Genomic DNA, 24365 nt, shown 5'->3' on the forward strand with positions numbered 1-24365 from the left:
ACGAGGAAAAAAAAAAAAAAAAAAAAAAAAAAAAAAAAAAAAAAAAAAAAAAAAGAATATACTTCTATCAGTTTTCTGAAATATCTAATAAACAAACAGATTTAATCTTTTCTCATTTTCTTCTCAGTACCCAGTTATTCCCATGGATGGAAGTAATGAAATGGATACGTATCACCAACATGTATTATTTACCACATGCCATATTTTTGGGTGCTTTTATAAGATGGAAATAATAATAGCACCTATTTCATAACTTTTTGAGATACACTTGGAAATAATACACTTGGAAATCTGCCTCATATATGTTCTTATTGTTAGTGATTATTATTTTATTACTTAATTTACACAACTCCAGAGGTAGGTGCCGTTATCCCTATTTTATATAAAAAGAAATAAAGAGTTTGAGAGGGAAAATAACGTGTCCAAGACTACATAGCCACTGAGTAGCAAAATTATAATCTGGACATAAATGTCCTGACTTGAAGTCCCATGGTATTTCTGCTACATAATAGTCAAGTAAGTCAAGAGAGTTCCTCGATACAATCTGTGAGCCAAGATAATCAGGAGAACAAGGAGTTGAATTATTATTGTATATTGTTAAATTTTTGTAGGTGTGGTTGATAAGCATGTCATCATATCATGATGCTAATTGAAAATTTTGTATATCAGAACCACGTTTTCAGTTTGCATAGTTCTGATTTCAGTTTTACACAGCTCCCATGTCATGGTTTGATGTCAGTTACTATAGAATCATGCAAAATGTGGACATGGCTCCATTGTGCACTAGTTTAAGTTAATGTGATATGTGCAAAGTAAGACTGACTGTACTTCTGTTAGCTTCCCATTCACGTATAGAAATTCTCAAATTCTCTTTCCTTTGGACTACTTAGATGGCTCACTTTTATTTGATGACTAATTATCTTTTTTTCCCCTCTCAAGATTCTGCTCTTGCTAGGGAAGAAGAGCACTGTATTGCATAAGTTCTTTGAAGATCACTAATGATTGGTTCTTCACTTATAGGGACACCACCTCTAACATTTGTGTATCAAGTCGTAGATCTCTCTTCAGATTTGGGAAGATTATCTGTTATATTTAGTCTCCACATGTCCCATTACATGGCTAAGCTTCTTTTTGAATTGATGCTTTTTTTTCCTGTCAGTTTCAGCAGTGTACAAAGCCAGTTAGGTCAGTTTTCTCTGCATTGGTATTCTACTGTGTAAAAAGTAATGCATGAGAACTGCAGTGTATAGGAGCAGCCATTAAGGAGAAACTAGAGCTATTTAAATTTCTTTTTAGACATGGATGTTTGAATTTTTAAGCACTTAATAATCATTTCAACCTGAAGGTTATTGCATTGATGCCAATTTTAGAGCAAAGTAGTGTTGAAAATACTGAAGCTTTGAATCTCCTTTTGATCTAAACATCTAAAATATTCTCTTGAATTTATATTGCCCTCTCCACTTAAAATTATGTTTTAAAGCCTGTTTTAGCATTTTTGTTGAGTATTCTACACATGATCTTAGCCAAAAGGCCGAGAAGCGATTTTTGTTGAGTATTCTGAAGAATAGAAATTCTATAGTGACTGTAATTTTATTTCTATGACTTATGCAGTGCTAGAAAATTAATTTGGGGTTAAGAGAATATTTCATTATTTCCTAGCAGTGTGAATTTAGGCTTGTTAGCTTAATTTCTTCAGGCCTCAGTTTCCTTTTCTGTGAAACAGTACCTACTTCTTGGGGTTGTTTTAAGGACTAAAGGAAAAATGTGTGTATAAAAGAGAACATGGTATGTAATAGTTGCAATATAAGCATTGGCTATTATTAAAGTGAGTGCCTTTAAAAGGACAATCTGGCCAAAAATAAAGAGTGCCATATTTAGACACTTTATTGAAAGGGTTAAAATAACCTACCACTGTAGAATGTAATGTGAAGTCACGCTATAATTTCCCCACACAGGAACTCTAGAGAATCGTTGAGAAAACTCTCACTGATCTAAAGTAATGTGTATTTTGAGAACCTCTTCAGCAGCAAATCAATAAATCTGTTGAGATACAATTCCTTAATTATAAGGTCAGCCTCTTCCTTTTTGATTTTCATAGATTATGGAGACTAGTGGACTTGGGCACAGAGTGGGTTTGGGTATGAGTTTTCTCAGGGCTGAATTTATGATTTGAACAGTAACTGAAGAAGCGACAGAGCTGAAAGTAGGATAAGCCAACAACCAGGGAGTCTGACCCAGGAGGTATCACCCAGGGAGTGCCCAGGTACAGCCTGGCTTGGCTGGTGACTACAGACTTGATTTCTAGGTCCAGAAATCCTTCCTAGTAGAGGCAGCAGACTGGCTCTGTTAGGTCTAGGATTTGGACCCAGCTTTATCTGATGACAAAACCTAAGCTCTTTCCACTAATGATTTTATGTTCTCTGGTGAAGAAGGCATATGGAGAAAAGAAAAGTAGCTGCGTCAGTGATGGAATCAGTAAATCCAGCATCTAAAGAAACAGATGAGATAGTATTTGAAAAAGCAGCTATGAAGTCAAGAAATTGTCTTGCAGGCAGCAGAGTCGTGATGATGGTATTGCAGGATATGGTAATAGTGTGGTAGTTGTTATAGTCTCTCATGGGCAGATTAGAGCTTTAGAATTCATTTCTAGGTATTTGTACCTCAAATTTTCAACTCACGGTCTTTGTATTATGGAACCTCAGAGTTGAAAAAGTGTTCTTATCACCTTTTATTGATATGATTCCATGTAAGTATTGTCCAATCCATGCTGGGGCAGGGTAGAGGGACAAGCAGGGAATTACTTTCTGGTTCTAAGCTTCATGTAGACAGAAGTTTTGTCTGTTTATTAGTTTAAATTTTGGTGATTAGAGCAGTGTCTGGTACCTCATGAGTGCTCAGAAGATAACACTGAATGAAAAAATGTTTGGGCAAGCAGATGTGATGGCGCATGCCTATAGTCCCAGCACTTGGGAGGCTGAGGAAGAAGAATTACTGTGAGTTTGAGGCCACCCTAGTCTACACAGTGAGTTCAAGGCCAGCCTGAACTGCATGGTGAGACCTTGTCTCAAAAAAAAAATATGCTTGGGCAACTTTGTTAGAAGTTTTAAAAATATATTAAATGATATCATCTACAAAGCATGATCTTGTATAAGTCTTACTTAACCTTGTGCGCTATGTATTACTATTTCCAACTTATGGATGAAGAACTTAGTAATTAAGTAAATATCTTAAGGCAGCATTACTAAAACATAATGTTCATGATTTGACTCTTTAAGTATAATCACTATATTATACAGTACTGTGGAATTATCACCTCTCTTGTCCTGGATAATATTATTTTATTAAAAGAGCCTAAATTTTTATGGAAGCCACATCACACAATTGACTCATTTAATCTTACTGCCAATTAACACTAATAAGCCTTTTATTTACCATATTTCATCCTGTTCTTGAGCTTCTGGTTGTTTTGGACCCAAGTGCAAAAGCTTGCATTTATTCCATATGGAATTTCTCTGGCTATATCAATTGGATCTTTTAAAAAATTAAAGTCTTGGTTTTGCATGGTTTTAAAAATCCTTCAAGTTTTTTTTGGCATTTATTGAAAAACATAAATTTTGACACCTCAATTTTGTTAATATGGGGTTAAAATATGTTGATAGATTTTTCTAATGCTTAACTGTTCTCTTATTCTTCCAAAAAACTATTCGGTTACTGTGTGAGTAACTATTGTGTGTGTGTGTGCGTGTGTGTGTGCGTGTGTATGTGTGTTTGTGTGTGTGATCATACTGCTGAATTTGAGTTTTGTGTTGTGAACTTGTATCTATTATTTATGTATTTTATAGGATTTTGGTAGTAGGGCTATGCCAGCTTTTAAATGAATTGGAAGCCTTCTGTCTTTGTTAGTATTCTGGGATAATTTTGGGAGCATGGTAATTTGTCAGTTCTTTAATCATTTAAAAAATTTACCTATAAGATTATTTGATCTTCACATGTTAAAGTTGAATATTTAACAGTATTTTATTGGTCTATTCAAATTTTCTAACCTTTCTCAAATTAGCTTTGACATTTTATATTTTACTAGGAATCATGTTTTTTCTTGATTTAAAATATAAGATGATATGACTTTAAGGGAGGGCAGGCAGGGACAAAGGGAAAAAATGAGAACCAAGACTTGTCATGTAGAGGTACAAGATCCCAACAATGAATGTAACTGTACTGTATCCCTAAAATGTACCAAGAAACTCAATTAAAGCTGAAAAAAACCCTTTATTTTCCACTTTTCTGTATTTGTAGTTATATTCGTAAATGTACCAAAACTCAATTAAAGCTGAAAAAAACCCTTTATTTTCCACTTTTCTGTATTTGTAGTTATATTCGTTTTATAATTCCTCATTTTAAAATTATTGTTAAGATCTCTTTGGATCCTGATTCTATCATTTAACATATTATTAGAAACTTGTTGAGTGTGCTAGCACTTAGCTTGCATTTATTTGCACATTTGCAAGGCTTAATTAAAAATTCAACAAAACTTATTAAGTATCTAAGTTTTAGATGGCAAGATGAAAAGAATGATTAGAATAGGGTCATACTATAAGTACTATACTGTAAGTATAGTATAGTAAGGATATTTGCAGACATTTGTTAAATTATGCTGAAATTCATGTATATTGTTTTAAATGCACTATTCAATCTCATAAAAAAGTATTTTGACAAGGAAACAAAAGGGAATAAGAAGTCAGAAACGTTTCTTTGTGAACCCAATATTTGGTCCTAATGATTACCTGTTTTCCTTGTAGGTAGCTAGTTGTATATATTCTTGAATCTTGTCTTGGTAATTAAATTTATATAAGGAATGTTTTATTAAAACATATTTTGCTCATTGATATAGTCTGTTGAAAAGATTTTTAGGGGATATTTTAATTATTCTAGAAATTTATAATCTTTTAATCAAGTAGATAAATGTTCCTTAAATTTTAGTAGACATGTTACTTACCTGGTCACTTTTAGTAAAATGTGGATTCTGATCTGGTGTGGATGGGACATAAGATTTAGCTTGTTTCTATTAGACTCCAGGTTCTGTCACAGCTTCTTTTCTTTGTGCTGTTGGCAGAGACTACAATTTATGTAGCTGAGAGGTAGAGAAGAGAAGGATAATATATATTCAGTTTCACAATTAGTAAAATGACAATTTTTTAAAAATTAGTAAATGGAGCATTTAGGCTAAAATTTAAAAGATCTACAATGGCTCAAATGTTGATGAGTACGTAGAACAACTGGAATGCTCACAGACTGCTAGTGGGAATGTAAATTGTGGTAAGCAATTTTGAAAATTATCCTGTAGTATTTTTTTTTTTTTTGGTACTGGGGATCGAACTTGGGACCTTGCACTTGCAAGGCCGGCGGCAACACCGCCGAGCTAAAACCCTGGCCCTATCTGGCAGCATTTACTAAAGTTCAACATATGCCTTTCTATGATTAGCAGTTACGTTTCTGGGTAAATACTCAAGAGAAATGAGTGCTTTTGTCCACCATAAAACATGCATAGTACATTGGAGTTTTGATCATTATGGCCACAAACTGTAAACAATCCTGATATCTATCAATAGGAGGATAGATTAATTTTGGTATATTTATTCAATGGCATACTACACAGCAATAAAAATATACTGATATTTATAACAAAAGGAATAAATGCCATAGGAGGATAGATAAGTAGTTGAAGAAGAAACAAATAAAGTTTAGAGGGAGATGGAAGATAAGAAGATGTACTGTGATTTCATTTATTAAATATAAGAACAATTATAACTACTCCACAATGGTAGAAGTCAGAAGAATGGTTATCTCTGCAGATAAGTTGTAATTTAGGAAGTGGAATGTGAGAAATGGCTCTGGGAATGTTTTGTGTCTTGATCTGGGTGGTGGTTATATGTGAGAATATATATGTAGAATTCTCTGAGTATGTTCAATGACTGAATTTAAGATTTGTGAATGTTAGTATTTATATATATTAAAAACATTTTTGGGGGGACCGGGGATCAAACTCAGGACCTTGCACTTGTGAGGAAAGCAGCAGCACCACTGAGCTAAACTCCAGCCCTTTTTGGTGCTTTTTTTGAGACAGAGTCTTACTATATATTCGAAGCTGGGCTTGAACTCTTTGTGTATCCTAGGCTGGGCTTGAACTTGTGGTGATCCTCCTGCCTCAGCCTCTCAAGTGCTGGGATTACAGATGTGTGGTACCATGCAAGGCAAATTCTGTTTCAATAAAAAATAGAGCATTTAAAAGAAAAGAAATAATTATTGAATTCACAAAGCAATTTATTTAAAGAGTGGAATTCATTTCCAAGTAAGTTATGTTTTCACATTCATACTCATTTACTGTGTGATAATATTGAAACACATATTTAAAGGAAGTGAATTAATGTAGCTAGCTGATTCCTTAAAATAACTAGTATAGTTGTCATTGGAGTTTAGACTAGGAGAATCACAGATGAAACAAACCAGATAAATCAGAATATTTCCATTTTTTTATTATGAGAGGAGAGGGGAAAATTCCAAGAAAACAAACTTTCTTCAGCTATATTGGAAATCAAAACAAAAGAACATTAAATGGAAGTAGATTTATTCTTCAAACCTCCCCTTTCAATCTGTTCTTATTTTTGCTACTTTACAATTTAGACTGTAATTCCTTACTGCCCAGAGTCCTTCACTGTGTATTATTAAGGATACAGCCTCTAATCTTATTTTTATCTCTATCTTTATGTATCTACATTTATTCCTACCAATATTTCTTCTCAGAAGTTAGAATGGGCTGGGGACTTTTCTCAGTGGTTCCGCTGCCTGCCTTGTGAGCACAGGGTCCTGAGTTCAATCCCTGGTACCAAAACAAAAACAAAAACAAACTCAAACATATCAAAAGTCATAGAATCTTGTAGCTTTTAGGTCTTTGAAGGCAAAGGAACACAATTTTCAAGCAAATTTTTATTTGTGGAAGTCTAACAGATTAACTTTGGTTGAAACCCTGACTGCTCAATTCCTTTTGTTTCTTTGCTATCCTTCTGACCTCACTCGGCCTCACAACTTGAGGATGGGGTGCCCTTTGGATGGGGACAATGAAGTATAGTTACCTATATCTTTTCAAAAGATGGAGGAAATTGAATTATATACAGGGCTTCATGGCTATTTGGAGTTACTTCAGGGTATCATAAACTAGTGTCAAGTGCTAGGCAGTAAAGTTAAAATTTGAAAAAATCAGATTTAGAGTATCCACATGTTATTTGTATGGTCAATATAGTGATTCCAAAAACTTATTTTTCTGTATATGTTCATAGAAAAGAAGCTGCAATTCAAAATTCTGAGTTATAAGTAAACAATAATCACATCTTAAAAGCAGATTTTTTTTTTCAGTGCTGGGGATCAAGTCTAGGACCCCATACTTGATAGGCAAGTGCCCTACCACTGAGTCACAGCCCCAGCCCTACTAATATTATTTTGACAAGGAGCCAAGACAATTCAAGGGGGAACAATAGTCTTTGCAACAAACAGTGCTGAGATGACTAGACATTCTTGTACAAATGAAATTGGACCCCTGCATTATACCATATAAAAATTAACTCAAAATACACAAAAGATGTAAACTATAAAACTCATAAAAGAAAATATAGGGGTAAATTTTTAGGTACTGGTTTCTTAGATATGACCTCAAAAGCAAGTGAAAAAAGATAAATTGTACTTCATCAAATTAAAAAATTTTCAAAGAAATCAGCAAAAAAGTGAAAAGATAACAGTGTAGAGGAAATATTTTTAATCATGTATTTTATAAGCAATTTGTATTCAGATTACAACTCAGTAACAGACAACCCAAATTTTAAAAAGTCAAAGAATTTGAATCATTATTTCTCCAAATAAGATTATAAATGGCTAATAAAGAATGAGAAATTAGACTCATTCATAGGAAAATGGATACATATTGAGGTTATACTCCTAAGTGAAATAAATAAGTCACACATGTATAAATACCAAATAGTTTCTCTGGTGTGAAAAACTATAATGATACATAAGATCCTAGTGATATAATTGACAATGTGAAATAGGAAGAAAAGGGCTAAAGGTGTAGGGGAAGTGGAAAGGGTAGGGGAAAGGAAATAAGGGAAAAGAAAAATATGAGAAAAGGAAAAAAGAAAACAAAGACTTTGTAAATAGGGAAGGGAGGAGGGGGTGAAGGGAGGGCAGGGATAAGGGGGAAAATGAGAACCAAGATCTGTCATGCAAAGGTGCAAGATCCCAATGATGAATGTAACTGTACTGCATACCTAAAATGTACCAATAAACTCAAAGAGAAAAAAAAAAAAAGATTACAAGTGGCTAACAAGTACAAAAAAAAAATTCTCAGCATCATTAGGTATTAAGAAAATGCAAATGAAAATCATAGTGAGACACTGCTTCGCATACTATACATTCTAGGATGGCTATAAACAAACAAGGAGGAGACCAACAAATTTGTCAAGAATGTGGAGAAATTGCAACTCTCATACATTCTTATGGTTGTATAAAATACAACCGCTGTAGAAACCAGTTTATTGATTGCTTAAAAAGTTAAACGTATAATTACTATATTCCCTAGCAGTTCCACTCCTACTTGCTGAGAGAAGGCTTCTTTAGAAATAGAGTGTGTGATAAAGCTTTGATATACAAAGAAGAAAAATGAAAATATAATACAGTGAAAACTGATACATATTTGTTTTTCACAATGCATAATGAAGTTAATATTTTTTTATTCACGCCTCTTATACTTACCAAGTGAAATTGTATGCATTTGTGTGTATACATTTGAATATGAGATTTGTATATATCTGAGATCCTGCTTTAAAAATATGAATTAATAAAAATAAATAAACTCATTCATCCTTCCCTGCCTCCCTTTCTTCCTTCCTTCTTTCTCCTTTTCTCCCTCTCTTCTTTTGTTCCTTCCTCCTACCTCCCTTCTTATCTTCCCTCTCACCTTTCTTCTTTCCTTAATTTCTCCCTCCCCTTCTTTTTCTTCTTTTGTTTTATTTAATTTTAAAAGTTTATTTCAATTAGTTATCTATACTTTGAAATAATTACATTTTGGTTTTAAAGATAGCTATCTGATCTGTAATATCTTAGAGGGGCTATTACTTGGAGGAAAAGATCTTTCATATAGGAATGTTTATAGGAAATATCAAATAGAGTATATATATATATATATATATATATATATATCCTAAATCTGAAAACCCCCATGTCTTCATATAGTAAATCTTTTAGAAATCCATTATAGTTTTAATTTTCTGCTTAGTATATTTTCTCTGAAAATAGTTGACTGTTAATAAAGGATAATGCTGTAATCCAAAGGAATGAATGTCTTACAGAATGGTAAATACCTCTTGTTGTTGTTTTGTTTTTTGGGACAGGGTCTTGCTATTAGTTCATGCTGGCCTTGAAATCACTATTATACTATATAGTGCAGACTGGCCTCTTAACTCATGGCAATCCTCTTGCCTCAGCCTCCCAAGTGCTGGGACTACAGGTGTGCACCACCATACCTGGTATAAATACCATTTTATGGTATTATAGGAGTTATGCCTTATTATTTTGAGGTAACAACATGTTTTTGAATTAGGAGTATATTACATATTGTAGGTTATTGCTTGTTTGATCTATAAGTCACAGTGATTTCCATTCTTAACTACCTTTATAAAAATGAGTATGTATGTAGTTGTTTGTGGTTTTTGAAAAGCTTTCCATGCCCCATTATTTCACCTATATTCACAAGAACTGTGTGAAGTAGACTGGGTCTTCATTTTTAAGAATTGAAATGTATACATGCAGAGAGCAAAGTATTTAAAATGTAGATGTATGCATGTGTAACAAATAATTATAAAGTGAATCCCATTTAACCAATATTTAGGTTAAAAAAAAAAAAGAATACTGACATCTTAGAAGCTACCGATGTCCTTTTCCAACTACACCCACACCTTCTCTTTTTAAGGGAAGCTACCATTATGAATTTAATGTTAGTCACTTTCTTTACTTTATAGTTTTAATGCCTAGGAGTACATATCTAAACATGTTTCTAAACAAGTTTCATTTTGCCTGTTTTTGTGCATTACTGTATATAAATAGAATCAAGCAGAATCTATTTTTATGTGTGCTGCAATTTTTGCTCAACATATATTACTCATTATCATGAAGTCCAAGTTTGTTAATTTCTTTCTCATTTTGTGAACATCAGAATTATTTATCTTCTCTATTGTTATTGGACATTTGGACTATTTCTAGTTGCTGGTTGTTATAATCAGTGCTGCTATAAACCTTCTGGTGCACATATTCATTCCTGGAGCTCGTGTGTACAAGTTTCCCTAGGCTGTGTATGTAAAGATGAAATAGTTGGATCAAAGGGAATGTCCATCTTCAACTTTACTAGATAATGCTAAACACTGTAAGTGGTTAATTAGGCTGTCTGTGAGAAGTTTGACATTGACGTCCTTGCCAAAACTTTGTTGTAACTTGATTTTTGCCATACACTGAGTGTTTAATGGTCTCATCTTTAAAAAAATTTCCATTCTTGATTACTAATGATACTATCTTGATTAGGTAGATTTATTCTTTTGTAAAGTTCCCATTCAAGTCTTCTCTCTCTCTCTGTCTTTTTGTACCGGGGATTGAACTCGGGTCTTTGTGCTTGTGAGGCAGGCGGCTGAACCACTGAGCTAAAGCCCCAGCCCCTTTTCTCTGTTTTCTGTTGGGTGTTTGTGTTTTAAAATGTTGTAGTTTTCTATCTTCTGCATGTGAATTGTTATTTATACATGTTGCAAATATCTTATTATACTCCTGACTTGTCTTTTATTCTGAAATCTTTTAATGAAAGATGCTTCTAATTGTAATAGAATTGAATATTTATTGATCTTTTTCTATGTGGTTGATCCTTTGCCTGTGCTGATTAGAACATTTTTTTCCTATCTGAGGTCATGGAAATAGTCTCTGTTACTTTCATATTGACCTTTAATGTACCTGAAGCTTTTTTGGTGTATAATTATTTTGTTTCATTTTTTCAATTTTTTTATTCGTACGTGTTTGTAGTACATAATGAGTGCATTCATTGGGGGATTGGTACATGTGTGTAACATGTCTTAGCTCTTTTCTCATGTAGCTCCCTTCCCTTCCCTCCCTATCCCTCCCCACCTTTTGGTCCCGTTCCTTTTTGCAAAAGATCTATATCCTTGTTTTCTATTATTCATCTTTTGTTTTAGTATAGTATTTGAAGTAAGGGTGTAATTGTTTATTTTTTCTCTTATGGTGTACAGCTGTCCTAGATAATTTATTAAAACCCATATTTTCTGTACTGTTCTTCAGTTTACTTTTGTCAAATATCACATGCTAAACATAGATCTATTTGGGGGTTCTTTATTATGTTCTCTGGAAGTATTGGTCTATCCTTTACCCATACCACACTGACTTCATTATATTTGCTTTATAATGAATATTGTGGTCTTATAGAGTAATTCCCACCTCTTGTTCTTATTTTTCAAGAGTATGTTGGCACTTTGTGCCATTTTCATTTCCACGTACATTTAGAATTAACTTTTTAAGTTTTACAAAAAGCAAAGCAAAGCAAAACAAAAACCAAACCAAAACAAACTGTTGGGACTTTTTATTTAGTTTTCATTTAATCTATAGGGATTTTTTAGAGATATGCCACCTTTGTAACATTAAATCTTCCAATCCATAGATATATCGAGTCTCTCCACTTATTTTAGTTTTCTTTAAAGTCTTCCCATAAAGTAAATTTTCTTGTACAGGAGAGAATCAAATAACAATTCAAGACAATAATAACAAAGAAGGGTAGGGGAAAGGAAATTAGGGAAAAGAAAAAATATGAGAAAAGCCCCCCCAAAATGGAAACAAAGCCTTTGTAAATCGGGGAGAGTGAAGGGGTGAGGGAAGGGCAGGGGTATGGAAAAAAATGAGAACCCAGATCTGTCATGTAAAGGTACAAGATTGCAATGATGAATGTAACTGTACTGTATAATTAGAAAGTACCAATAAACTCAATGGAAAAAAAAACAAAGAAGTAAAAAAATAGATTGCTAAAAGAAAAATGCAAACTTTTTTTTAAGATTCAGAAGAGGAACAAATATGTCTAAGTGTTTCATAAAAAAGTTTTTTTGTCAATATTGATTAAATATCATTGTTTTTGTTCTCTCATAAGTATTATATACATGTTTGGATATTACCATATTTTCATTTTATCAGTAGGTTAAGGAAGAAATCAGTGTGCTGGTTGCTTTATTAACAGGCATGGGTTTGGTTTTACTGGTTCCTTTTTTCTATATTAATGGATATTTTGGCTGAAATGGCTAGCTCTAACCAGATATTTTGGTATCATGTAAAAATATTGTACGGAAAAGGTCTGTATAGTAATTTTCAATCCAAATATATTATAGAACACTTTGAAACGTAAAAATTTGGTGTGACTTCTGAAATAATGCATGCATTGCTTCTTAGTAGTAAGTCTAGTCATTTCCATTTGTCCTATGAATCTTTGAAAACAGTAGAGGTTTCCTTTATTGTACAACTTCAGTCTCCAGGGGAAGATGGAGCCACATGCATTGTTTGACATTAAAATGTAATTTTATTTTTTATTTTCAAAATAGAGATTGGCATAGTTAAAAGAATAAATCTGGCTTTCTTAATTTCTAATAAATATAAGTTTCTGTTGGTAGTGAGAGATACTGTACAGATTGGTCTCAACCTTGTCACTTCTAGGGAACAGCAGTGAAATTGTTTGTTCCTGACAGCAGACAGCCCCATTGCAGAGCCCTGGTTTCATGTTACCTTGACTATTAGTGCTGTTCTTTCAGGAGCTATTATGCTGTGACATCAAAGATTTTCTGACAGGGCAGTGGTAGGTTAGCACTGAAGTTGTCTACTGAAATTTTAAAGAATGGGATTAAATATATATGATCAGACTTTAATATAAGAGATGGAGCCAGAGTTAGAATGAGGAAAGTTGTAGAAATGTTGAATCTATAAGCTGTCCACTTTTGTCTTTCCTTGTTTAAGCAAAATTTTTATTATTTTTTATTTTTACAAGTGTAAATAGCCATTATGTTAATGCTAGAAGAGTTGATCATTTCAAGAATGACATTATGAATAAGGAAAAAATAGCCTTTGTGAAATAAAAATTGCTAGGCTGACCTGAGCATATTTAATATAAATGAACATGTGGACAGTAATTACAATGGTCAGACTTACTTCTTGGTGATTCACAATTAGTTAAAAGGATCAAACTTAAAAAGATCAAACTATGTACTCAATTAGAATAACAGGAATACAGTTTTTCCATGACAAGCAACAAGATGAAAAGTCTTGCAAATGAAAAGGCTTAATTTTACATAGCAGTTGTATAAATATACTTGACTTAAAAAATTAATCATATTACAATGTTTTCTCTTGAAAACATTCAATTTTGAGAACTACCATTAGTCATTTCTGTTCACATAGGCTTTCTGTTAAAGAAAAAGAAATTAAGTATTGTGGTTTGCATTTTTGGTTGTAAAATCAGAATTGCAGTAACTATGTTGCTGTTATGAAATTTTTATGAAAAAATCATGAGATTAGAAAATATCAATTAATTTTAGATTTATCTTGCAAGTCTGGCCATTTAAGACAATGTAATTGTAATAGTTTTATTTGAGATTGAGCAAATAAGTCATATGTTTAAATGAGTATGTCCTCAGTATTATAGTTTTCTTTTTATTAAAATAATAGTAAATGAAACTGGTTTTTCAATTTTAAAGAAGATATATCATAATATACTTATTTTAAATAATATAATATTGACGTTAGTTGAGAATAACTGGAACAAAAATATTTATAGATACTTTGCTTTAGATTATGTTTTAAGATAATAATCATTCAGTTTGGAGTAATCCACATAAATATTATGTAGAAAACAGACCACTTGCAAAACAGAATGTAAAGTTCCTTTCTCTGGCATGTGTCTCATGATTAATCATACAGATTTAATTGCCCAGGGAAATATTGCTATGTTTTTTAAAATTATTCAGTAGGAAAAAAGGGAGATTTATATATAAAAGTTTGAATGAGTAGCATTATTTCAATCCTTTTACTTCTGCCAACTGCAGAAATCATTTCAAAATGCTTTGAATTATTCTACAGAGTACATATACTTTAGCAGTGTTTCCATTAGCTGGGTCAATGTTACATACATATGTTTGAATGTTTCTAGTATACTTATTAACTGAAGGACTGTGAGACTAAAGACTTTTGATCTTTTTCATGTGATGATGAGGGAATATATAAATAATTTGCAGTTTTGAAAAACCTTTAGTCTGGTTAGCTACAATACCTATAAAACAATTGATCAGTAGTAATGCTCCTAAGAGAGCTGATGATGGATGAAGCCAGCCCTTCACAAAAAGCTGTAAATGAATTTAGAATAAAAAACATTTATTAGTTTATTATTGAAAATTTTGTACATTTAAATTAAAGGCTTTTGAAAATATATTTTGGAGAATTATTAGGACAACATTTAAATTTTAGGAAACATGTTTGGTCATTTTAAAGAAAAAAAAATCCTTCCATGAAAAATCTAATCAATCAGACATCCCTACTAAATTTATTGTTTAAGCATGTGCTACATGCTTTTTCCAACCAACAAGTATTTATTAGGTGCCAGATATCATGGGGATAGAAAATAATTAGTATGTATTTCTGAACTCAAAGAACTTAATAGTTGTTGACACTGAAAAAGTATATACCTAATTGCTAGGATATGTAATAAATTTATATCTTCAGAGACAAGAAGAATAAAATCAGCTATAGGATCAGGTTAGGCTTCAGTAAGTAAAATTTGAGTTGAAACTTGAAGCCTTAATGGGGGTAGGCTGCCATTGCTTGCGAGGGAATATCTCACATGGTTGAGTTTGCCTTTGTCTTTGCCAACATGCAACTTTATCTTAATTGAGTACTTTTTTGGACTATATTATTTGGTTAAAGTTACTAAAGGAGGTACATTTAGACTTTTATCCAATAAAAATCTAGAAGCCTAGTTTTCATACAGTATATCTTATAAAACTAATACTGTTATTTCTCTCAGTGCGTAGCAACAGAAATGAATTGAAAGTTCTAGTAGTCACCATGCCATGTAATTGAGGGAACCCTCAAATCCAGTTTTAAATATTATTCGGTAAGTGAAAGATAAGAGAAAATCTTGAAAGCTTACAGGAAAGCAAATTTTAAAAATATGATTTTTGCCTTCTTGCTGAAAATGTAAGGTGCTTTATAAGTTGTATTAAACCTGTTTCAAATCTGTATATAAAACAGATGTTATAATTATATTATATAGTTTCGGGCAAATTTTACAGTTCTCTGGACCAGAGAATGTTGTTATTCAATATTCATTTCATATGTTTATAATATTATAAATACATGTCTCAGGAATGGTTAGATCTAAAATGTTCTACAAAAGTCTCAGGTTTGAGGTGGGATCTGGGTGGAAGGAGTGAGACCCTCAGGTATATTTTCCTCCCTTCTCTTTATGCTTCCTGACTACCATGTGGGGCAACAGCTTTCCTCTCCCATGCTATTCTGCCACAATGGTTCTGTCTTGGAGCTGGGCAGCCATGGACTGAATCCACTCAAAGTGTGAGCCAAAATAAGCCTCCTTCAAGTTGGTGTTGTTTTTTTTGTCCCAGCAATGGGAAAGTTGCCTAATAGATTTGTAGAAGTTAACAGTCAATATTAAACTTACTTAAACATTATCAATTAGCTGTTCGTGGTGGTGCATGCTTGTAATCCCAGGACTCTGGGAAGCTGAGGCAGATGGATCTCAGGTTGCAGCCCAGTCTGGGTAACTTAGGCCCTGTCTCAAAATTTATTTTATTTTTGAAGTGGATTAAAAATATAAATATTAAAACAGAAACACTAAACTTGCTGGAAGATTAGGTAGAACTCTTAAGGACATTGGCATAGGAAAAGATTTTATGAACAAATTTTCAGTAGCATGGGAATGTGAACAAAGAATCAACAACTGGGATCTCATCTTATTAAAAAGCTTCTGCACTGCAAGAGAAACCACTAACAGAGTTAAGGGACAACCTACAATGTGGGAGAAATTTTTTATCAGCTGTTCTTCAGACAAAGGTCTACTATCTAGAATATATAAAGGGCCAAAAAAAAAAAAAATCAGACTGTCCCAAATATAAAGACCTGACTCAAAAATGGGCATCTGAAGTGAACAGACATTTCTCAGACAAAGAAGTAAAAGCAGAAAATAAATATATGAAAAAATGTTCAACATCACTGGTCATTTGAGAGATGCAGATGAAAATAACACTGAGATTCCACCTCACTTCAGAAAAAAATGGCTGCTATCAATATATCAACCAATAATAAATGTTGGCAGGGTTGTGAGGAGAAAGGAACCCTTCTCCATTGTTGGTGGAAGTGCATACTGGTGCAACCACTGTGGAAATCAATATGGAAATACCTCAGAAAACTAGGTTTAGAGCTCCCATTTGACCCAGCTATCCTTCTGCTGGGTATCTTTCCAAAAGTATTAAAAGAATCATACCACAGCAACATATGCACACCCTTGTTTATAGCAGCACAGTTTGTAATAGCTAAAACTTGGAAACAGCCCAATTGTCCATCATCTGGTGACTGGATAAAGAAGATGTGTGTTTTTATAAAAATAAAATGGAGTACTACTCAGCCATAAAGAGCAAGAAACTAGAGATACTATAACTAAATGGATGTACATTGGGACCATACTTTTAAGTGAAATAGATAGGAAATACCTGTGTAAATAATGAATAGTTTCTCTGGTGTGAAGAACTAAAAGTGTAAATAAGATTCAAATTGTGTAATTGACAATGTGAAACAGGAAGAACAGCTCTAAAGGAGTAGGGGAAGTAGGTGGGGGGGAAGGAAAGAAGGTAAAAGAAAAAATATGGGAAAAGGAAAAACTGGAAACTAAGTTTTTGTAAATAGGGAAGGGTGGAGAGGGTGCAGGGAGGGCAAGGGAATAGGGAAAAATAAGAACCAAGATATATCATGTAAAGGTAAAAGATCCCAATGATAATGTAACTGTACTGTATACCTAAAATGTACCAATAAACTTAATGGGAAGAAATTTATTTCATTTTTTTTCCCTTTGTCTCAAAATTAAAGAAACAGAAAAGACTGAGGATACAGCTCACTGTGAAGACCCTGAGTTCAATCCCCAGTATTCTCCCAAATTAAATTACTGAATTATGAATTCAAATATCAATGCTAGCTTCAGTTTCAGTTTTTAAATTATATTCACTATGCTTAATTTTTATCTGAAACAAAACAATGAAACCAGTCTTTAAAGATTATGCAGTATGAGAGAAAGAAGATCATTTAAATAATTTCATGTTCAAGTTTGGTTCATTGCTATGTCCAGGAAACAAAATTTCCACATATTTTTGCCTGATTTTTGGTGAGGAATATTTTCTTAAAGAGATAATCTTGTTATAACTTTTGTTAGTTCTTATGTTTAAAATAATTTCCTTTAATACCTAATTAGATGGACATGAAAAAGATGGTTGTTTTGGTTGAAATTTCTTTGCCTTTTAAATGTCATCTTTATTTAATTTTGAGATGTTGTCCAACTTCCAAAAATTCTAACATACATTTATTTTTTTAAAAATTAAACACCTTTTGCCAGGTGTGGTGGCACACACCTATAATCCCAGCACTGGGGAGGCTGAGACAGGAGGATCACTGTGAGTTCGAGACCAGCCTGGGCTACATAGTGAGTTCCAGGTCAGTCTCAACTACATAGTGAGACCCTGTATTAAAAAAAAAATTAAACACCTTTTCATTTAAATGAAATTAGTCTGAATTTTACATTTTGAAAAGGTCTTTAAAAATTGTAGCAGATTGGCATGGTAAAAAACAACAATCAAATATGGAACTGGAGTTTACTGATGTAATAAATTCCACCTCAAAATACATAAGATTACTTTATAACATTTTTCACCCTCTATGATGGTCATGTGCTGATGTACCTTGCACTTCAACTTACTGAGCATATTTACTGTGTCATGCTCACGAAGTAGTAGACAGAGAGCTGTGGTACCACATAAGAGGGAATATTAATTTTGAATGCGTGAAGAGTTTTCCAATGTTATGTTTTATGCACATAATTTTAAAGTTTTATTGTCTTAAGTTCAGGTCAATATGTTCTTAATTTCATATTTTTAAAATTATTGAGGTAAAATTTACAGAACATAAAAATATCCATTTTAAAGTGAACAGTTGAGTAGCATTTAGTATATTCACAATGTTGCACAAAATATTACCAGATGGCTGTGGGTTCTTTTGCTCAATTTGGATGGACATCACAAATAGGCAAAGCATAGCTTTAATAGTATTAATATCTCTGAACTTTGAATTCCAGCAGCTCTTAACTCCTGTGTTAGCAGCTGTCCTTGCTGCTCTTCTAGAAACTAAAGCCAGCAGCTACTGACAGCTTTCTGGATCTCTTCCAGTATCCAGGGCTAGCAGCTCCTAGTAGCTCTTCATTGCTTTCTGGCTGCTAGCTGCCCTCTGTGTTACAGCCTTGGCTGCTGGCCACTTTCATTGTCAACATCCTTTAATGTTACCAGCTCTTAGCACAGCCAGCTCAGCTTGCTCTACTTGAGACAGAAGTTATGACCTGACAAAATAAAGCCATCCAAAAGAGGCTCCGTATTGTTTTATGCTACATAATAATAATTAAGATGGAGTGATGTAATAAGGGTGAGAAGAGAGCTACTCATGGATAAGATGAGTGTGCTCAATTATGTGCATAGTGTCCTGCTGGCAAGTTGCAGACTTTGTGCTTAGTGATGGGTAGGGGAAGAACTCTGCAGATTGGAGAGGGGACGTTTTTCTCCCCCATTAAGTTTATTGTTTAAAGCAAACAATGCAGTTACACTTATCATTGGGACCTTGTACCTTTACATGATGTGTCTTGGTTCTTATTTTTTCCCCTTGTCTCTGCTTTCCCCTCACTCCCTTCACCCTTCCCTATTTACAAAGATTTTGTTTCCATTTTTTTCCTTTTTTCACATTTTTCTTTTTCCTATTTCCTTTCCCCTCCCCTTCCCACTTTGGAGAGGGGACATTTAAAGTGGCTGCAAAGAGGAACAGTTAGAGAGGCTGTGAGATAGAGCTATGTGTGATGTTCCAAAGCTGCTACCACAGTCTGCCAGAATAGTTGTGAGGTGTTTGGCACAGCCACAGTTGTCAAAGACAAAAGAAAAAAGTAAAAGTATCTCTTGGGGAGCATTGGTTCTTTTCTATTCTGTCTCAGAACCACCACACTTGTCTAGTTCCAAAATGTTTTCATTACCCCAAAAGGAAATGGAATAACTATTAATTGTTTCTTATTTCTCCCCTCTCCCTGGTATATGGTATCACTGATGTGCTTCCTGCCTCTATGAATTTATCTGTTATTGATGTTTCATATAAATATAATCATGTTCTATATAACTTTTTGTGTCTGGCTTTCCCCCTCCTCACTTAGCATGTTTTCTAGGTTCATCGATGTTATAGCGTGTGTCAGTACTTTTTTATGACTGAATACTATTCCACTGTAGGTTGCAAAATTCATCCTTCTGTTGATGGACATTTCAATTGTTCTTACCTTTGGACTATTATTGATAGTGCTGTTATGAAGATATTTGTATGAGCTTTTGTTTAAACACTTTTCAATTTTTTTGATGCACTTCTAGGAGTAGAATTGTTAGGTCATATAGTAATTCCATTTCAAATTTTTTGACCTGCTATATATTTTCCTAGTGGCTATACCATTGTACTCCTACCACCAGCAATTCACATCAATAATATACGAAGGTACCAATCTCCACATCCCTGCCTTTATTTTGTGTTAAGTCTTATGGCCTTCCAAATGAGTGTGTTCGATAGCATTTTGGTGTCTATTTTGCCCCTCCCTTGCCCTCCCCTGCTCTCCTCCTGTCCTTTTCCCTCACTTTTCCCTCCCTTTTCTCTCCCTTTCCCTTCCTTCCCCTTCCCCCTCTGCCCCTACCCTCCATACCCCTCTGTTCTCTGCTCTTCTCCACTGTGTTGCTGAGAACATTGCCATGCTAGGCAAGTGCTCTGCTCTGAGTTACATTCTCAGCCCTGAGAGATATTTCTTTTTATTAATTGAGTTTATTGGTACATTTAAGGTATACAGTACAATTACGTTCATTGTTGGGATCCTGTACCTTTACATGACAGGTCTTGGTTCTCATTTTTTCCCCTTGTCCCTGCCCTCCCTTCACCCCTCCTCCCCTCCCCATTTACAAACACTTTATTTCTATTTTTTCATTTTGTCATATGTTTTTCTTTTCCCTTATTACCTTTCCCCTGCCATTCCCATTTTCCTTACATCTTTAGCCCGTTTCTTCCTATTTCACATGGTCAATTATATCATTAAGATCTTATGTACTATTATAGTTTTTCACACCAGAGAAACTATTCGGTATTTACACATGTGTGACTTATTACTCAGCCATAAAGAATGAGAAATTAGATTCATTCATAGGAAAATGGATACATACTGACACCTATTTTTTAAAGCTTTGGGTATTTCTGATAACGATGAATTTGGTTGATCTCCTAATTGGGTAAAATACAACAGGCTATGCTGTTTCTACTCCCTCAGTAAGAATTATTCTGAGTTTTCTAGACATGCTTCTAGGCTAAAAAAATTTTAGTACAAGATAGTGTTGTTTATCTGTAGGATCCCAACTCCTCTATCATGTATGAAAATTGCATATTTAAGACTGGTAATGATGTTTATTGTATCCTTAAGGATTTACCTTGAAGATGAGCTAAATTAGGTGTTGCTCATATTTCAGAGGATTTCTGATACAGTAACTTGGATAGCTGTAGTAATCTGAGAATGTAGCTATTTAAACCAGAAGGATCCCAAATTCTTTTGTCTCAGGACTTCTGCTCACACTTGTAATTGGTTTTTTTTTTGTACCAGGGATTGAACTGAAGACTGTGTGCTTGCAAGGCAGGCACAGTGCCACTGAGCTAAATCCCTGGCCCATGCCTGTAAATATTTACAACATCTAAATGTTTTGCCTATATGGGATTTAAAAAAAATTTTTTTTGGCACTGGGGATCAAACTCAGGTCCTTGTGCTTGCAAGGAAGGTGCTGGAACCACTGAGCTAAATCCCCAGCCCTTATATGGGATTTTAAAATTGATATTTGCCACATTGGAAAATTTGTATTATTTTGTTTACTTTAAAATTATTTTTGGCTGTTAAGAATGCAGTGTATAGTACATTATTATGGATACCTGTTTGATGAGTTTAAAACAAACAGATAAGGATTCATAAGGGATAGTAGTATCAAGCTTTGTTTGGCTTTTCTCTTTTTCTTTGGTATCAGAATAACACTAGCTTCATAAAATGAATTGGATTATGTTTTCTTCTCCTTTTTGTTGAAGAGATTGTTTAGAATTGAACTTATTTATTGACATATTTGGTAGACACTTGAGATGGGATTTCTTTTTTTGGAAGTATTTTAATTTATAAATTCAATTTCGTTAGTAGTTTTAGGATCATTGAAATTGTTTTATATTGGGTAGATTCTAGAAGTATATATTTTTTAGGTCTGTTTCATCTAAGTTGTCACATGTAAGTGTGTAGAATCAATGCTAGTGTTTACTTAATGTCTTTTTTTATGTCTGTGTGATCTATAGTTATATCCTCTGTCATTCCTGAATCTAATATTTTGTGTCTTCTCCCTTTCTTTGTCTTTCTTGATAAAAGGTTTGTCAATTTTAATGATAATTCAAATAACCAATTCTGTTTCATGAATTTTTGCATTGTTTTTCTCTTTAAAATGCTATTGTTTCTCTTCTTTATCATTTGTTCCTTGGCTTTAGATTAATTCTGCCTTCTTTTTCTGGATTCTTGAGTTGGGCATTTAGTTTTTTTTCTGGATATTTTTATTCTTTTCTTATCTGTGCATTTAGTGGTATGAATATTCCTGTTGGCACTCCTTGGCCTTGACATACACGTTTAGGTAAGTTATGCTTTCATTTTCATTTAGTACAATGTATTATTGTTTCTGTTGAGATTTCATCTTTGACCTGTGGATCATTTAGATGTATATTGCTTATTTCCAAGGATTTGTAGATTTTCTTATTTTTGTTTTTGATTTCCAGTTTTATTTCATTGTGTTGAGAACATCCTCTGTATTTCAGTTCTTTAAAATTCTTTGAGGTTTGTTTATGGCATAGTTTGTGGTCTATCTTGGTATATGTTCTAAGGGCATTTGAAAAGAAAATTTAATGTGTTGTTAAATGGAGTGGTGTATAAATATTGGTTAGATTCCATTATTTAGGTTGTCGAATTCTGTTTTTTTCTGCTGTTTGTCCAGTTCTATGAATTTCTGACTACTGGAGTAGTCAATATACTAGTTTGAGTAAAGTGTGGGAATCTTACCTTCCTTTATGTTCCATTACTTTCCCTGTTTTTACTTTTTGGTTTTTTGAGACAGGGTCTCACTATGTAGTTGAGGCTGCTCTGGAACTCACTATGTAGCCCAGGCTGGTCTCGAACTCACAGTGATCCTCCTGTCTCAGCCTCCCCAGTGCTGGGATTACAGGCGTGCGCTACCACGCTTGACACTTTCCCTGTTTTTAATATAATTCTCTTCAATGTTTTTTCTATATAGCATTTAGAACTCTATCAGGTAGTATGCTTCAACCGTCCACCATAATTTAGAAAGCAAGAGAAGATGGCAAGCCTATTATATTTATGCATATTTTTCTCACTTTGTTCTTTCCTCCTTCCTGAAATTTTTAACCTGTTTTTCTTTTTTTCTTATTGCTGAGGACTGAACTGAGAACCTTGTGCATGCTAGCCAGATGTGTTGCCACTGAGCTCTATCTCCAGCTCTTCTTCCTGATGTTTCAGTATTTCTTTTTTTATTGTGTCCTTTCTGTTTAGAAAACTTTTTTTAGCCATTCCTTTAGGGTGAATCTGTTGGTGATAAACATGGAGTTTTTATCCATCTGAGAATGCTTCGATATTGCTTATATTCCTGAGGATATTTTTACTGGCTATAGGATTTTGAGTTTCTTTTAGCACTTGAAAAATACTGTGTCAGTTCTTTCTGGATTCTGTTGTTTTTGATGAGAATTCTGCTGTCATTTGAATTTTGTTTTTCTCCTATAAGTAGGTATCATTTTCCACTAGGTGCTTTCAAGATTTTTTTTCTTTGTTTTTAGTTTTCAAAAGTTTAATTATGATGCATCTTTGAATAGATTTATTTTTATGTGCCATGCTTGGGACTGACTCAGCTTCTTCAATTTGTAGGGTTATATGTGTTCTTGGTCAGAATTTGAAGATTTTCAGCCATTAAAACTGAGTATTTTTTTTAGCCATATCTTCTTTCTTTTGTCCTCCAGGTTTCTGATGGCTGAATATTAGATCTTTTGCTATAATTTCAAAAATTTTTGACATTCTGCTCATTCTTTTGAAGTCTTTCAGTTCTCTGCTGCTTAGATTGTCTAATTTCTATTGTGCTACCTACAGGTTCACTGACTCTTCCTTCCATTCTATAATTGATCCCTATTGAGCTTTTTATTTCAGTTATAGCAGTTTTTACTTCTAAATTCTTTAATTTGGTTCTTTATATTTTCTGTTTCTTTACTGAGCCTATTTTTTCATTTGTTTCAAATGTATTCTTCATTTAAGCATTTTTGTTGTGGCTGTTTTAAAATGCTTTTCAAATAATTCTTTTTTTTTTTTTGTTTTGTTTTTCTTTTTTATTGAGGAGATTGGTACAATCTAGGTATACAAATACAGTTACATTCATCATTGGGATTCTGTACCTTTACATAATAGCTCTTGATTCTCATTTTTCCCCTTGTCCCTGCCCTCCCTTCACCCCCTCCCCTCCCCATTTACAAACACTTTATTTCCATTTTTTCAGTTTCTCATATTTTTTTCCTCTCCCTTATTACATTTCCCCCACCCTTCCCACTTTCCTTACAGCTTTAGCCCTTTACTTCCTATTTCACATTATTAATTGCCTCATTAGGATCCTGTGTACTATTACAGTTTTTCACACCAAAGAAACTATTCGGTATTTCAGTTAAAAAAATCTCTGTATGAACATTAAAAATAGGGAATCCTAAAATCAAACTAAAAAGGAAAGTAAAAGAGAAAAAGCAATGATGTAACATCAAAATAATCCTTAATTCTGGAGATGAAAATGGTCCCTGAACATATTTAAATTGCTTCTCGCTCTTATAGTCTTATCTTATTCTTTTTT

General features: G+C 33.4%; 1 protein-coding gene and 1 pseudogene across 2 annotated transcripts in view; one reads left to right on the forward strand and one right to left on the reverse strand.

Moving 5' to 3' along the window:
* Nucleotides 1-24365, forward strand: part of Sox6 (SRY-box transcription factor 6) — a 557563-nt gene that overhangs the window by 26469 nt on the left and 506729 nt on the right. The window lies entirely within an intron of this gene.
* LOC117286494 lies at nucleotides 1368-1543 on the reverse strand (annotated as a pseudogene).

The sequence above is a fragment of the Fukomys damarensis genome, unplaced genomic scaffold, assembly GCF_012274545.1.
Source record: "Fukomys damarensis isolate Sample0158 unplaced genomic scaffold, DMR_v1.0_HiC HiC_scaffold_16, whole genome shotgun sequence".
NCBI lineage: Eukaryota > Metazoa > Chordata > Mammalia > Rodentia > Bathyergidae > Fukomys > Fukomys damarensis.